At 55.6% G+C, this 5162-nt stretch overlaps 1 pseudogene; it reads right to left on the bottom strand.

Moving 5' to 3' along the window:
- Positions 1-774: 774 nt before the first annotated feature.
- On the bottom strand, positions 775-4827 carry LOC136535139 (leucine-rich repeat receptor-like serine/threonine-protein kinase BAM2; annotated as a pseudogene).
- Positions 4828-5162: the final 335 nt, after the last annotated feature.

The following is a 5162-nucleotide window of genomic DNA, read 5'->3' on the forward strand; positions in this document are numbered from 1 at the left end:
GATTGATCTCCAATCCCAAACTGTGCCCAACAGCCCAGTTGGGCCTTTGATCCACGCCCTGATCAGGGGCGCACAGCCCATTATGGCTGGAGTGCCCCTGTCACACTGCGCGATAAATAGAGGTGGGAGGCGGCGGCTCAAGTGACGAGGTTCGTCTGAGCCGAGCTCCCCACCGAAATCTAAACCCTAATCCAATCTAGAGGGGCGCAGCCAGTGACGGAAAGCCACCAGCCGCGCCGTCCCGTTCCACCGACGTCGACGGCTTCATCGACCTCTTCCCCGAATGTCGCTGCCCTTGCGCAGACTTCACCGACGAACGAGATGGCCGACGCGTCTGGATCGACTCCCTTTGCAGTGTCAAGTTTGACACGTCCATCTTCTACTCCACCATTTTTCTCTGGTTCTACCTACTGTTACTGCACTAGTAGATATTCTACGGTTTATGATTCTATTCAACAGTAAGTAGACATACTAGTTCTATGCTATAGACCTGTTCAAAGTCTAACATGTAGTACTAGGGGATAGCAACAGCGGGAGGAGCTCAGCTCAGCAATGCCGATTCGTACGTGTCGCCCCTCTGAGCCCTGACCTGACGCGTTGGCGCTTTGGTGTCACCCCTGCCGTAGCGCAGTTTGTACAGGACCAGTGCTTCGAAAAACTAGCCATTCCGGAGCCATTTCTGGAATTGTTTTCAAAAGGAACGATTCTTAAAAAAGAAACTAGCAATTCCAAACCATTTCGGCAACTTGAGCTTCCGTACGTGGACTTAAGAACTCAACTGGAAGCTCAAACAGCTTGATTTGATTTGTACATGGGACAGAGATTACAAGGCCCAACCAACTCACCATACGTAACAGTGGTAATCTAGCTAACGGGAACATGCACAAATCACACCTTCCTTACACACACACACTGATACCGCCACGTTCCAACGCTTCACTGAAACGAACAGGGATGCTACAAAGTACTACTATCTGTACGATCAATTCTGGCAATTGCACTTCTAGATACTAAGAAGATCCTGCTGTGGCGGCGAGTCATGTGGCCCTTCCTGCTGCTGCGGCTGCTTCTCCCCCGGGCTCCCATCCTCCTTCGGCTCGATGACAAGGGGCACGTCAATGGACGTGGATGTCGAGCCGGGCATGTCGGCCAGTATCTGCACGACCTCTCGCATCGTGGGGCGCTCGACGCTCTGCTCCGCGACGCATAGCATGGCGACATAGAAGACATGGGTTAGTTCATACAGAGGCACCGTCGAGAGCCGGGGGTCGGCGATCTTCATCACGCCTTCCTTGCTCGACCCGGTCACCATCCGCACCCACTGCACGATGTCCACGCCATCTCCAAACTCTCCGACTGGCTTGCGACCCGTGATGAGCTCGAGCAACACAACGCCGAAGCTATAGACGTCGCTCTTCTCGTCCACCTTGAGCGTGTAGGCGTACTCTGCAGGACATAGAAAGCGAAGCCACATATGATCACAGCCAACAATTCCCAGTGATGATCCATTAAAACGACAAAGCGACGAAATGCAGCAATCAGATGTTTCAGGGGATGTACGATGCGTCTGGTGTGTAGGACACAGTAAAAACCAATAATAAGTGCATACGGGAACCCATCCTGTTCAAAATTTCCGCACGACAAACAGAACCAGTCTAAACATGTTCGTACTACTCCGTATAGTTATATATATAACGCAGGTGGCACTGTGAATTCAGTATCAAAAACAGGACATTGTAAAAAACCTTTCAGATGGTGTAGAAGATTTCAGCAGTGAATTCACAGGACAGTGACATGGAAAAGTCTGTACAGTGAGCTGAGCAGGAGTATACTAACAGTGGAGCACAAAATAACTAAGGTGGTATTTAAATTGAGTAAAGTTCAGAGACGTCGTATCGGGTGTCACATTGAGGTGTTATATTAGAGTGTTTGGATAATAATAATAAAATAAATTACATAAGTCATCGGTAATCTACGAGACGAATTTATTAAGTCTCATTAATTCGTCATTAGCACACGTCAATGTAGCATAACATTGTCCAATCATAAACTAATTAGGCTTAAAAAAATTCATCTCGCAAATTAGTCATAATATGTGCAGTTAGTTATTTTTTAGTTTATATTTAATATTTTATGTGTCCAAATATTTAATGTGACGTAGAGTAAACTTTAGGGCCATGTTTACTTCGTCCCTTAGTGATTTGTGAAGAAAATGTACCAGGAGCAATGTAGCCGTACGAGCCGGCGATGGCGGACATGCACTCGGAACCACCGGCGTTGCCGCGGAGGAACTTGGCGAGGCCGAAGTCCGCGACGTGGGCCTCGAAGTCGGCGTCGAGGAGGATGTTGTTGGACTTGACGTCGCGGTGCAGGATCGGCGGCGAGCAGTCGTGGTGCAGGTAGCACAGGCCCTTGGCCGCCTCCACGGCGATCTTGAACCGCGTCGCCCACTGCAGGTGCCCGCCCTTCTTGCCGTGGAGCACCTCGCCGAGGCTGCCGTTCGGCATGTACTCGTACACCAGCAGGTTGGTCTCCCGGTTGGCCGCGAAGCCTAGCAGCCGCACGATGTGGCGGTGCCTGATGCGCCCCAGCGTCTGTATCTCCGCCGAGAAGCCGTAGTCGTCGTGCGCCGCGCCTGCGCGCCCGATGGCCGGCAGCCGCTTGACGGCCACCACGGCGCCTCCCGGCATCGCGCCCTTGTACACGATCCCGGACCCGCCCTTGCCGATGACGTTCTCCTCCTTGAGGCAGTCCAGCACGTCGTCCACGGCGAAGTCGAGACGCTGGAACGCCGTGAGTCCGCCACGCGCGCGCCTCGGCGGACCGCTTCAGCGACCGCGCCTTCAGCACGGCCGCCGCCGCGAAGATGATGGACAGCGCGAGGAGGCCGAGCACGAGCAGGAGCTTGGACGTCGAAGAGAGGGAGCCGAAGGCCGAAGTCGCGACGCCGTGGGAGCGGCACGGGGAGAGGAACGCCCCGCAGAGCCCAGTGTTGCCGGCGAAGGAAGTGGCGTTGAAGTAGGCAAACTGACCGGTGGACGGGACCTCGCCGGAGAGGTTGTTGTAGGAGAAGTCCACGGCTGTCAGGCTCTGCATTCCAGCGATGGCAGGCGGAATCTCCCCTTCGAGCGCGTTGTGGGAAACGTTTAGGTAGTTGAGGATGCGGAGGCTGGCGAGCTCCGGCGGGATGCTGCCAGAGAGCTTGTTGCTCGAGATATCGAGGAACGTGAGCAGACGGCATCTGCCGATCGCCGGGGGCACCGCTCCGGAGATCAGGTTCCCAGAAAGGTCCGCCTTCGAGAGCTGCTGTAGCTTCCCGACCTCCGGCGGGAGCTCGCCGGACAACCTGTTCCCGGCGAGCAGCAGCTTCTGTAATCCCAAGAGTCCACCGATACCGGTAGGCACTTGGCCGGTCAGTCGGTTGTTGAACAGACTCAGCTCTCCGATCGACGAAGACACCTTCCCTCCGTCCAGCCGGAGCTCACCAGAGAGCAAATTGTCGTGCAGCTCTACCTGCGTCAGGTTCGGCAACGTGAACAGCTTTGCAGGTATCGTCCCGTTGAGAAAATTCTCTCCCAGCCGAATCCTCGTCAGCGACGGACACCCCGCGAGCCCGTCCGGAATGTCGCCGAATAGCGAATTGCCCAGAGCGATGAACGTCTCCAGCCGCTCGCCGGCGCACAGCTTGGATGACAGAACGCCGGTGAGCTTGTTAGTGCTCACGTCGACGATCCTCAGCCCGGTCGCCGCCACGCCGAGGTTCGTGGGTATCCCGCCTGTGAAGTTGTTCTCCCACAGCTGCAGAACCTCGAGGTTCGGCAAGTCGCCGATGAACTCGGGAATCTCACCGGCGAGGCGATTCCGGAAGAGGTTCAGCAGGGTCAAGTTCTTGAGCGACGCGAAGCTCGCCGGGATCTCCCCGACGAACAAGTTGTTCGACAGGTCGAGCGATTTGAGCGCCCCCATTGCACCTATCTCCGTCGGGAGCCTCACAGACAGAGCGTTGATCTGAAGAAACAGAGTGTCGAGCGACGTCAAGTTCGCCACTTCCGGAGGGATCTCCCCGGAGATGCCGCAATTCGCCATGTCGAGCCGGACGAGCGCCCGCAGCCTCCCGAGCTCGGGCGGTATCCCGCCGGTGAAGTTGTTGTAGTAGCCGAGGTACAGCTCCCTCAATGTCGTCAGGTTGCCGAGCTCCTCCGGTATCTCGCCGGTGAGCTCATTCCCGGAGAGGGCCAGGTACCGGATGCGGCTCCACTGGCCGTAGGTCCTCGGGATGCTGCCGGAGAAGAAATTGCCGCCGAGGTGGACGTGGACGAGGTCGGTGAGGTTGGGGAGCGCTGCCGGCAGCGGACCGGTGAGGTTGTTGTTGTAGAGGTCGAGGACGCGCAGGCTCTTGAGCGACGCGATGATCTCGTCGGGGAAGGCGGTGGAGTTGAGGATGTTGTTGGAGAGGTTGAGCGACTGCAGGTGCGGGAGGGAGGAGAGCGCGGCGGCAGGGAGGGGGCCTGATAGGTTGAGGCCGGAGAGGTCGAGGGAGATGACTCGTGTGTCGGTGGCGTCGCAGGACACGCGTGCCCACGAGCAGAGCGCGGTGTCCGGAGTCCAGTGCGTGGAGAGGTAGCCCGAGGGGTCTGACACCGCCGCAGAGAGGTTGAGGAGGGCGGCCGCGTCCGGGGAGGAGGATGAGTCGGCTGCGGTGCAGTGGGTGGCGGTGGCGATGAGGAGGAGGACGGGGAGGAGAAGGGTGGAGGAGGCGGCCGTGGAGGGCGCCATCGCCATGGATGGTGGGGTGAGTGGAGTGGGTGTCCGAGGAAGGCGGACAGAGTGGGTTATAGGCAGCGTGTTGTTTTCCGTTCGTTTTCTTTTCGTTGTTGTTTTGTACTCCGTATGTCAGCCTGGGATTTTTTAGATTTGCAATTGTGCTCCTTTGCCTCCTTATTTCCATGGCCTCAAGGTTTTGCGGTATGCCATCAATACATCAGCCGTCACTTATACTCCGTTCGTTTCAAATTATAATTCAGTTTGACTTTTTCATCCTAAGTTTAACTGCTCGTCTTATTTAAAAAATTTATACAAACATGGTTAAATTTAAGTCGTTCTTGAAGAACTTTGGTTAATAAAGCAAGCCACAACAAAAGAAATGATATTTAGCACAAATT

The sequence above is a fragment of the Miscanthus floridulus genome, chromosome 2, assembly GCF_019320115.1.
Source record: "Miscanthus floridulus cultivar M001 chromosome 2, ASM1932011v1, whole genome shotgun sequence".
Classification (NCBI taxonomy): domain Eukaryota; kingdom Viridiplantae; phylum Streptophyta; class Magnoliopsida; order Poales; family Poaceae; genus Miscanthus; species Miscanthus floridulus.